Below are 12795 nucleotides of genomic sequence, written 5' to 3'. Positions count from 1 at the left end.
GATGCCATAAGTACACCGATGAGAAGGAATGATTGGAAATAAGGATTAAACTAGAGATTTTGAGGATTGTGATCAGTGACACAATGGTTTCATTAAAGGATTGTTTTAAAGATAGCTGAAGCTGAGAAAAAAAGGTAATTTCATATTGGGTGTGTAAGTGGTGTGACTAGTTTTATGTTTGCATGAACATCCGGCTAGGGGGCCTAGGAACTCTTTTCCCTGGTACCCGGGACAAAACCTAACCAAATTCCTAATTGGATCCCATCACTACAGTGGTTGGGCGGTTAGCTAACCCATCGGACTGGATAGGGTTAGGCTGGACTGATGGATCCACCGTAAATCGAGACTCAATTTCTGTTTAGTTCGATAGATGAAGTAAATTCCAGACAAAAATTGTTCTATGGAAAAGAATCAACGTCTGTGCCTCTCAATGAGGAAAAAAGTGTTGGTCTCTATGATCCAAGTATAGTCTTTTTCCCTGATCTGCTGACTATGGGACCTACGGGTTCGGTCAGATGAGCTCAGTTAGTTAAGGCTTTTGACTACGTTAGGGAAAAGTTATCCTGGTGGAATCGCCCGTGCTTTCCGGGCAAAGGAAGTCTTTCCGGGTTCGGTTTTGGAAAAACCGATGGATTACTCTCTTGTCCAGATATCCGTGGTGGGCGAGGCCCCGAGTGTGGGATCCTGCCCCCGTGCAAGAAGTGCTACTTCCGCTACTAGCACCCCGAATCCGTTGCGTGTTGGTGGGGACGGGGATCTTACAATCTAGATTAAACTCAATACGATCTGTCTCATGGTGAGTGAAAAGAAACTTCCCACTGGCCAATTCAACTTGCATAGGTTTCCCTGATTTGTGTTCTAAGACTAGCTTACGCAAGCATCCTCGGGAATGAGTACTGCCTAAATCAATCAAAAGCTTAAATGGCTTACCCTTATACTCAGCTGGAGCATGGATGATAGAGAATTGACGATTTGGCCCTTGGTTTTCAATCGCGGCACAAATCTAACCTCTTTCCTCTTCCACTACTTCTGCTATCGTAACTGCTCTGGCTGCTGCAGATTGGGGCGGAACTCTTTCTCTTTGGTTATCCCAGTTCTGGGAGGGAGTTCTGAGATTACTCTGAACAGAGGCAGATGGTTGTGAGCTGGAGTCCTCCTGGGATTGCCTTGATTTTGGCAAGACGGACTGATACGAAGGGACTGGTCTCTGCACTCTAGGTCCTTGACTTCCATGTCCTCTTGACATGGCAGGAGTCGGGTAGTCTTTAAGCTGGTGACCGAAACCCTGACACCTAAAACACCTGTTCTCACTTCTAAGCTCATCCCTCTGAATCCTTGAAAGAGGTGGGGCTCCAAAGAAAGTGTTCTGAGGGAAGGGTCTTCCTTCACTTCTGAATTTTCCAGCATCTTGACTCAGATTAGGGCCTTGCTGCCTCTTTGGGCGTGGAAAGTTTGAAGCACTTCCTGGGGTTTGGAACCTTTTAAAGTTTAAGGGTGCAGGCTTCGGCGGGACCTTAACAACAAATGCTTTGGCAAAGTCCTTTGCCATTCTGACAGCTTCTGCCATTGAGACTAGTTTGGCATTTTTCACTAAAGTGTCCAATGGCTCGTTCATCCCTCGAATGAATCTGGCCCCATCAATTACTCTTCATTCAAAAGTGGAGAATATTTGAGGAGAAGGGAAAATGCCTGATGGTATTCGTCAATCGTCCGGCTATGCTGCTTCAGTTCCAAGAACTCATTCATTTTGGTTTCCAAGAAGCTTAAGGGACAGAACCTCTACCTGAGGTAAGCTTTAAGATCTGACCAAGTCTAGGTATTTCGGTCGAGACGGTTTGTCTCGCAATGGTTCCTCCATGCGACCCTGGCCGTTTCCACAATTTTCAATCTGGCGAGAGCCATCATGCTCTTCTCGTTATAAACTGGCTACATCAAAACACTCTTCCATTGCCTCGATCCATTTTTCCACTACTTTTCCTAACTGTTCCCCTTCACCCTTGAAGGGACTAGGTTGGGATCGGTGTAGGGCTTTACGAATGTCTGAATCTAACTCTTCATCATCGATAAGAGGATCCGGCTGCCTACCACGGGCCACGCGCCTCATGATTCTGACAAAATGATATTTTTGTCAACTTAACTTTGTCATCAGATTTATGATTATTTAATTTTTGAGATTTATTTCTCAAATAAATAAATATTCCATCATAATTCTCGAAGACAAGATTCACTCTGATAATTTTATTAACTAATATTCACAACCACGAAAACAATTTGAAATCTTTTGCAAAACATCATTTATTATCAAAAGTTTTTGATATATACATAGAGCGTCTCGGCTCCAAAAGTCACTGCCAGAATCGCGTACGCATAAAAAGGTGAGACTGCGATGGAGACATGCTATGATATACACGATTCATCACTGATAATGGTGCTGTAATTCTTCTCCTAGGAATAAAGCAACTAAGAAGTCTAAAAATACGGCAAGAAATTCTAAAATTTCGGGGTGCGTGATTATATAGTTGTACATAATGAATAACTCCTAGCCTTATCAAGATCATGGCTAGCGAGATATTCTGTCTGAGTCTCTGTCATTGATTGGTATTGATGCGAATACTTCACCCTCCAGAGAACCACATAAGCTGACGTCGCTCTACTGGATCAAGAAAAAGTGACGAGCGAGTCTCACTCTGCTTCCTCGGGTTGTAGCGGAGTTGATGAGATTTTCGAAAAGGCAAAGGCGATCATATCCTGACTCTGGGAGAGTCCACGAATGCTAGACAGATTTGGGGTATCCATCTAAAAATCCAGTTCAATTTATGAAGTTCATTTCAAACATAATCTTAACAAGTGAAAACATTATTTCCCAGATTTACTTTAAAATTTTTGGCAATTTCTGCTATTGTTTCGTAAGTTTACAACAGTGCTCTGATACCAACTCTATGAGACCCCTCCGTCCCCTCCATGCACCGGATTCCCGGTTGCTAGCAACGGAAGTAGCTTCCTCTTGCGCGGGGCAGGGTTTCCCACTCGAGGCCTTGCCCTTCAAATGTCTAGATACGAGACTAATTTGGTGGTCATTCCAAAACCGAAACCGGGAAAATTTCCCTTGCCTGAAAAACGAGGACGATTCTACCTTTTTGATTTTCTTAACGAATTTTCTAACGGGGTCAAGAGACTAAACTATCCTTCACCTGATTAAACCAGATAAAAGGAAAACTATCACTCACTTAGTTTGAAGAAATCAATGCTTTTTTCTTAACCAAAATCAAGCATAACCGTTGATCTAATCATTTGAGGAAATTAACGCTTTTTTCCTAACCGAAGTCAGGCACAGTCATTGATTTACACATTTGAGAAATTCTTCAGGTTTTTATTTAACTACTTGAATTCTAAGCGTATTCCTATTATTTTAATTTAATTATTAAAATTCCACTGATTCCAACCTACCCCATTCGGCCCACCACCAACCACTGGAATTAGTAGAACTAGACAGTTACTCACCCACCCATAATTGAATGCATTTCTTAAGTTTTGCTTTCGAATACAGATACACACACACTCCTCTTTAAAACTTTAACATATAAAATAATCCATTGACAAAGAGTTATTGGTTACCGATGTCATAACTCAAAAATTCCATCCAATCCCTTGTTTCTCAAAAAATAGTATCACTCTGGACTCTCCGTTGAGACCAACTCGTCAGCAACAACGAGATCCAGTGTGACAGATTACAATAATCATTTCATCCATCATACATATCTTCCACGACATACGCATGGGTGTCATAGGCACCACGAGCCCATGCATCTCCTGGTCAGAACCCTCCAAGATCCTCCTTAGGTGTCCTGGCACTTCACTCAGGGACCGCTTCATCGGCCCTCACCCATCGTACAGCATTTTTCAAACATACAGAGGTTGGTCAAGATCTGGGCAAACTTTGCCGCGTGAGCCGTCCTTTGGAAGCGCACCATTTTTCAAACATACAGAGGCTGGTCAAGATCTGGGCAGGCTTTGCCGCGTGAGCCGTCCTTTGAACACTCCATGCCAGCTGTTGCAACCGAACTTCCCTTAGAAAAACATATACCAAATGCTCCCCCTCTAGCATTCTGGTCCTTTAAGAAAACAGGGTTTCTAAGCAAGTTTTCAGTTTGATTTCCTTTTGAATACAAGGAGTATTTCTTGAATCATTATCCCCAAAACTGCTTGATCGAAATTTTGAATTTCATACTAGAATTCCTCAAATTCTACAACCTTGATCCACAGATCAATTCAAAGGGTCTCAAACTTAGTTTCAGATGTGGCGGGAGTTTTGAGTGTATTTTTCTAAACTAGTCACACCTTCTTTCCTTGAAACTGACGAAAGAGTTTGGTCTTGGTCATACACTGATTCAAGGTTCGAGTCGGATAAGATTTTTCCTGAACTATCTTTCTCGAAAAGGTTTGATAATTCAGTTACTATTTTACTGGATTTTTTTTCTTTGAATATTCACTTAACTGATTTCGAAATTAGTTACGAATTCCAATGAGGAATAAATCAATCATTTATCTGAATATTTTGATCTTGATAGATTTTTTGAATTTTCTTTTTACAATCCTTGGGAATATAAAATGATAGAAATTTCTCTCTTAGAGTATTCACTCATAGAATTTAAACATAGAATTTAAGAGAATTCTAATTTTGATATAAAAATTCTTTATGCATAAAAATCAACTTCAATGGGAATAACACTTTTATATAAAAGAATCCTTTTATGCATAGAAATCAAATTTAATAAGAATAACACTTTTATAATTAAAAACAATTCCATGATGCATCTTTCTATGCATAGAAATCAAATTTTATAAGAATAACACTTTTATAAAAAAACAATTTCTTTTATGCATCTTTCTATGCATAGAAATCAAATTTAATAAGAATAACACTTTTATAATTTAAAAAATTCCTTTATGCATCTTTCTATCCACAGAAATCAAATTTAATAAGAATAACACTTTTATAATAAAAAAATTTCTTTTATGCATCTTTCTATGCATAGAAATCAATTTTAATAAGAATAACACTTTTATAGTTAAAAAAATTTCCTTTATATGCATCTTTCTATGCATAGAAATCAAATTTAATAAGAATAACACTTTTATAATTAAAAAATCCATTATGCATCTTCCTATGCATAGAAATCAAATTTAATAAGAATAACACTTTTATGATAAAAAAATTCCATTATGCATCTTTCTATGCATAGAAATCAATTTTAATAAGAATAACACTTTTATAATAAAAAAATTCCATTATGCATCTTTCTATGCATAGAAATCAAATTTAATAATTAATATCAATGATATCCATGCATATTCTTAGAATTATAGAACTCTAATCTACACAATTTTCTAAATTCAAGAGAGTAAACAATAAGAAGAGTTTAATTAATCACTTAGTTAATCTTTCTAGGATTAAGAAAGGTTGGAATGTAAAGAAGAGAAGGGGGTGGCTTTTTCATCAAAGGCATAGCATTTGAATTTAATTCAATCATTTGCAAAACATAAAAATCAAGAAAACCATAGATTTTTCATCAAAGGCATAGCATTTGAATTTAATTCAATCATTTGCAAAACATAAAAATCAAGAAAACCATAGATTTTTCATTAAAATTCGTAAACAAAGTAAGAAAATTAGCTTACATGGAGCTTGTAAGCTCTCCTTTGGCTTGAGGAATTGAGGGTTCTAATCTTGTTTGAAGCAATAGTGGCCACCAATTCACTTTGGAGAGGATTAGGCCAAAAACAATCAAATTATTTTTAAAAAAATCAATGTAGATGGCTCAGGAGACAAGAGTAGAGTAACAGTGCATAAACACCATTAAGCTTTTACAAAAGAGGGAGGCTTCAATTTATAGGAAAAAGTGAGCCTCTAACGAAGCAAACTGATTCTAGAATTTTCCAGATCAATTTGGTCAATTTTTGTCCATTTTTAAGTCAGTTCGCTTACTTTTTAGATCTAGATTTGAAATAAGAGAGAGGAGAGATGAAAATATCTCATTTTATTGATTAAAATTTGGGGGTAATGATGAGAAAAAGGCACCTACTTCATGAGGGGAGATCCCCACACTGAGGTGTTAAAATTATGTTTTTTTAATTCTTTTCTTTGGTCCTTAGTCCACTCTTCATCTTATGTGAGCATTTACTCATTTTTGGGGGGTTTTTCTTTTATTTTTCAATTCACCTCCTCCCTAGATTTCGATTAATCTCATTGGCCTGTCAAACCTTTGTTTGAACCTTAATCTAAAATTTTCTGAAAACAGGGGCCCTTAGGCTAAGGTCTTTTGTGCATATTATAATTTATTTCTAATGCACCTTAGGAATTTATTTTTAAACTTCTATTTCGAAGGAATTTATTTTAATAAGAAGGGATATTTTTTCATCTAAAGATATCTAAAAATTGAATTATCTCTTTCTAGAATATTTTCTCTCTCTAGGCCAAAACATGTAGTAGAAACAAGATCTTTTATTATTCTGAAAAGGGGATTGATTACAGGGGAAGAAACTGGACATCTTGAGGGGTTGGGGAGGAATCTTACATCCTCTCCCACTTGAAAAACGCGAGATGTCCTCATCTCGCAAAGTGGGGGTAGTCCGCATCAGTTCGGCTTCTTTCTCCCAAGTGGCGTCTTCAAAAGGATAGAACTTCCATTTGACTAATAATTCTCTCAGAATTCTGTTCCTAAGAACCTTCTCTCCAACATCAAGGATTTCTTCAGGTTGGAGTTCCATCTGCCCTTGGGTTGAAGAAGTTAAGAGTTCATATTAAGCACATGATTTGGGCTCGATACATACTTCTTAAGTAGACTGACAGAAAATACATTATGTACTTTGAGATGAGGAAGCAGAAGAAGTTCATAGGCTAAGTCACCTACTTTCTTTGTAATCAGATATGGCCCACAGTATCTGGGGAATAACTTCTTGTACTTCCCAAGAGATAGAGAACTTCTTTTGGGGCGTACTCGAATGAAGACCATATGTGCTTCTTCAAATTTTCTACATGACCTCTTCTTATCTGCATACTGCTTTTGTCTATCCTGGGCAGCTTTTATATCATTGCAGATTGACTACATCTGCTGCTCCATGTCGTCAAGCATGTGTCTGGACATCTCGACCCTATGGGTCGGACTAAGTTAATGGTGTTAGGTAGTCTTGTCCATACAAAGCTTTGAAAGGGCTCATCCCGATACTTCGGTTATAAGAAGCATTGTAGGCGAATTCGACTAGGTGCAGATAGCTTAGCCACTTCTTGGGTTCCCTACCCACAGCGTGACCGAAATATATCTTTGATTACTTAGTTTACCCTTTCTGTTTGACCATCCGTCTCGGGGTGGTAAGTTGTGCTGAGATCTAAGAAAGTTCCTACTGCTTCGAGGAATGTAGTCCAGAATCTTGACGTGAATTTGGGATCTCGATCACTTACTATTCTCCTGGTGGGTAGGTCATGCAATCTGAAGATTTCCTTGAGGAACATTCTAGCCACATCCACTATAGTGTAGGTTTCTTTTACTGGAATCAGATGGGCAACTTTGGTTAGTCTGGCAACTACCACGAAGATGGAGTTGTAACCTGATTGCACTGAAGGTAGTCCAGTAATAAAATCCATACTAATACATTCCCACTTCATTTGGGGGATGTCTAATGGATGTAACTTCCGAGTTACTCTCTCGGCTTTGACTTTCTGACATATGGGCTTCATTCAGAATTTGACCCTTAGTTCCCTCATCATTGGGATTGCATAGCTTGCTATTATAATACATATGTCCTTCATCCAGGCTGTACCCTTGAACTCGGTTCAACTCTTGAGGAGTTTTGATTTCCTGCATAATTAGGGTAGCAATAAGGCCAAAGAATCTATCCTGCATGATCTTCTCTCTTGCTTCATTAATCAATGGATTTGAAACCACTGTGACTGCAAGCAAGGAGGCTTTTCTAGTGAGGGCATCTGTTACCACATTTTCTTTGCCTAGGCGGTACTTGATTTCGAAATCAAATTCCTGCAGGGTTTGCATCCACCTTCTTTGGTGCATGTTGAGATCCTTGTGAGTGAAGATCCACTTTAAGCTCTGATGATCTGTCACATCAAAGTGAATCTTTGACCCAGTAGGTAATATCTCCACAACTTCAGGGCATAGACTACTGAAAGTAGCTCCAGGTCGGTCATGGTGGACAGCATAATTTCTCTCATGCGTTTTGAGTTTTTGGGATTCATATGCCACTGCATGAGCGCACCTCCTAGGGCAAAACCACTGGCATCAATTACTACCTCAAAGGGTGGAGGAAATTTGGCAACTTCAGAACGGGATTGGTTACCAAGGAGGTCCTCAGCTTATCAGCGCTGTGACACCTGGCAGACCATTGAAACGGGGTATTCTTCTTTAGAAGATTAGTCAGGGGGGAAGCTATGAGAGCATACTTAGGTATAAAAATTCTATACCAAGAATCCCCTGACTTCTTTCACTGTCTTTGGTTCAGGCCAATCTATGACTGTTTGGACTTTTGTGGAATCTAGAGAAATTCCATCTTTGGATACTAGAAAGCCCAAGTATTCAACATGGTCGATAGAGAAAGTGCATTTGCTCTTTTTTGCAAGAGTTGGTGCTTCCTTAGAATCTCAAGAACTTTACGGATGTGAGCTTCATGGTCAGCTGCATTCTTTGAGTAAATCAGAATATCATCAAAGGAAACAAGAACAAAATCATCTACAATTGAGGGTTCAAATTAACTATTAGGTATTTGATACAGATCCCTATAACTTCAGATTACAATTCGGAGTTGGTTTGATACTCCAACCATCCCATACAAATTGGTTACCCTTGATTTAATGTAATTTCTGGTAAAATTGTGCTGATAAATTTGTGAAAATCATCATTTTGCATTCAACCCTTGGTTAATGCCTGTAAATCTCACTCAAATTCAAGATTATTCATAGCCAGAGTTGCATTTGGGAATGTGCATGAGAATGAATGCTATACGCATTATGTATTGGGTACATTACATCAGTGTAAAAATGGGAACAGACACTGTCCTTGTCCAGAAGAAGGCAAGAGGTAAGACCTCCCGCATAGATTTGGGTTTGTATTGCATAACGACAAAAGATAATAAACATAAAAAGCCCAAAGGAACTGTCAGCAAAACATTGAAACATGTTGCTCACATGGAGCAAGAAGACTTGACGGACAAGCTCATGGCCCCAGCCCATGAAAGAAGAAGAATATCTCTTTTCAAGAAGAGGATCCACACCAAGAAGATCTAAAGGAAGATATGGACACGAGAAGAGAAGCTGCCACGACAAGAAGACTGAAGACAAGAGAAGATGTGAGGCTCCAAAGAGTGAGGAGCCATGTGAAAATCTCTGAGAGAGAGAGAGAGAGAGAGAGAGAGAGAGACCCCACAACCCAATGTAACCTACCCCAACAAAGTAAAACCACCTTTGAGCCACCGATGATGTAGGCCACGTGGTAGATGTATGTGTGAGCACTTTAGTCAAGGTCGCGGGCACTTATAGTAGCCTTGGACTCATAGAGAGAGAGAGTGTCAAGGACTATGGAGTTTAGGGACTTGAGGCACTGGTCGCGGGCTGTTAAGTAAGAGAGAAACTTGATACAGGGTCCAGGTGTGCTAGGTTAACTTGAGGGGAGGTGTAGGCACTAGTCGCAGACTATCAAGTAAGGGGAGGCAAACTTGGTATAGGGTCTAGGTGTACTAGGAGTATTCACTTGAGGGGAGGTGTTGAAATATACAAGTGAATAGAGTGTGTGCGGGAACAAGCCCTTGGTTAGAGGCTGTAAAAGAGAAGATGTAAATGTGAAAGAACCTGTGAAAAGGTGAGAAGAATCTACTGGGAGAGAATAAAGGGTAGCATGAGAAGATTTAGGAAATGTGGAGATATTCTGGGAGATATTCTGGGAAAAGTGAAGAGGTGGAGAGAATCAGCAGGGAAAAGAGGTGGAGTGAATCATGGAAAAATCAGTGGGATTAGATGCTTGATGTAAACTCTATAAATTGAGGCATAGCCCTAATGAGAATTTGCTGGTTTTTGAGTATCCATGCCTACATTAATCTATTTGATTATCCACTAAATACGTCTTAATTATTTACTAATCACTTTATTAATTATCCATTAATTACGTCTTAATTATTTGCTAATCACTTTGTTAATGATGTTGATTCTAGTGTTTGATCCACCATAGCTCATCACAATGCTCAAATTTCAACAAAATTTTTATACCTAAGTATGCTCTCATAGCTTCCCCCCTGACTAATCTTCTCAAGAAGAATACCCCGTTTCAATGGTCTACCAGGTGTCAGAGCGCTTTTGATAAGCTGAAGACCGCCTTGGTAACCAATCTCGTTCTGAAGTTACCAAATTTCTCTTTACCCTTTGAGGTAGTAATTGCCAGTGGTTTTGCCCTGGGAGGTGCGCTCATGCAGGAAGGTCATGCAGTGGCCTATGAATCCAAAAAACTCAGAACGCATGAGAGAAATTATGCTGTCCCCACGACTTGGAGCTACTTTCAGTAGTCTATGCCCTGAAGTTGTGGAGACATTACCTACTGGGTCAAAGATTCACTTTGAGGACAGATCATCAGATATTAAAGTGGATCTTCACTCAGAAGGATCTCAACATGCACTAAAGAAGTTGGATGCAGACTCTACAGGAATTTGATTTTGAAATCAAGTACCGCCCAGGCAAAGAAAATGTGGTAGCAGATGCCCTCATAGCAAAAAAGCCTCCTTGCTTGCAATCACAGTGGTGTCAAATCCATTGATTAATGAAGCAAGAGAGAAGATCATGCACGATAGATTCTTTGGCCCTATTGCTACCCTAATTATGCAGGAAAGCAAAACCGCGTTCAAGGGTACAGCCTGGATGAAGGAATTATGTATTATAATAACAGGCTATGCATTTTCAATGATGAGGGAACTAAGGGTCAAATTTTGAATAAAGCCCATGATAGCCTTATAGCAGGACATCCAGGTTTCATCAAGACCTACATGTATGTAAAGAAAAGCTTCTTTTGGCCTGGACTAAAAAAGGATGTACTTAATCATGTACGTCAAGGTCTGATATGTCAGAAAGTCAAAGCCGAGAGAGTAAAAATGCCTGGGAAGTTACATCCATTAGACATCCCCCAGATGAAGTGGAAATATATCAGTATTGATTTTATTACTAGACTACCTTCAGTGCAATCAGGTTACAACTCCATCTTCGTGGTAGTTGATAGACTAACCAAAGTTGCTCATTTGATTCCAGTAAAAGATACCTACACTACATTGGATGTGGCCAGAGTGTTCCTCAAGGAAATCTTCAGATTGCATGGCCTACCTAGAAGAATAGTAAGTGATCGAGATCCCAAATTCATGTCAAGATTCTAGACTACATTCTTTGAAGCAGTAGGAACTTTCTTGGATCTCAGCACAGCTTACCACCCCGAGACCGATGTGGTCAATCAGAAAGGGTGAACGAAGTTATCAAAGATATACTTTGGTCATGCTGTGGGCAGGGAACCCAAGAAATGGCTAAGCTATGTGCACCTAGTCGAATTCACCTGCAATGCTTCTTATAACCGAAGTATGGGGATGAGCCCTTTCAAAGCTCTATATGGACAAGACTACCTAACACCATTAACTTGGTCGGACCCATTGATTAGGGTCGAGATGTCCAGACAGATGCTTGATGACATGGAGCAGCAGATGCAGTCAATCCACAAGGATATAAAAGCTGCCCAGGATAGAGAGAAGCAGTATGCAAATAAGAAGAGGTAAGGCAGAAAATTGAAAATAGCAGATATGGTCTTCATGATGAAAAACAAGTAGAGGGAGAGGAGACTTACACACAGGAGCAAACCCTAATGTATATTACAAACCCTAACTATAGAGGGAGGCCATCTCCCTTCTCACACAATGCATAAAGCCATAATCCATAATACACAACACACACACTGTGTTGTGTCCACACACAGCTAACCCTAGCTAATGTCCACACACTATGTGGACACGGTCATTTATGTCACACATGTTACTACCTAACATGCCAGCACATGGTGCAGCTGGGCAGCTGACATCGAACTTGAATCTCAACAGCCCCTCTCAAGCTCATGATGTACTGCCATAGATGAAGATGTAGATGAGCTTGGGCTATCAAAGCTCTCAACACTCCCCCTCAAGCTCATCCCACGTACTCCCAACATAGTACGGAAGTACTCAAACTTCTCCCTGCTAAGTGGCTTTGTAAAGATGTCGGCCACCTGCTCTTCAGTCTTCACATACTGCAAATCCACTATACCATCCAACACTTTCTCTCTGCTGACAAAATGATAGTGGACCTCTATTTGGTCCGCACATGAAAAACTGGATTCTTGGCCAACTATATGCTGCTCATGTTGTTACAATGAATGACAACCTTGCAATCAATAGGCTCACCCAAATCAGCCAAGAGACTCTTTAACCATACTCCTTCACATGTCGTAATGGCTGCACCCCTGTATTCAGCCTCTGTACTAGATAAAGCAACAGTAGGTTGCTTTTTGCTACTCCAACTCACCACTGCACTTCCAAATGTAAAGGCATAACCACTAGTAGACCTCCTATCATATGAGCTACCTGCCCAATTTGCGTCTGTGTAGCCATGTACATCCAAGCCTTTACCATGCTCATAAAGAAGACCATAATGTGCAGTGGTCTTTACATATCGCATAATGCGTCTCACTGCATCCAAATGAGGTTTTCTGGGGCTCTGCATAAATTGGCTTACTA

Source organism: Cibotium barometz, chromosome 34 (genome assembly GCF_041138505.1).
Source record: "Cibotium barometz isolate CiBa-2024 chromosome 34, ASM4113850v1, whole genome shotgun sequence".
NCBI lineage: Eukaryota > Viridiplantae > Streptophyta > Polypodiopsida > Cyatheales > Cibotiaceae > Cibotium > Cibotium barometz.
The sequence above is the reverse complement of the archived record's forward strand: the minus strand, read 5'-3'. Positions refer to the sequence as shown.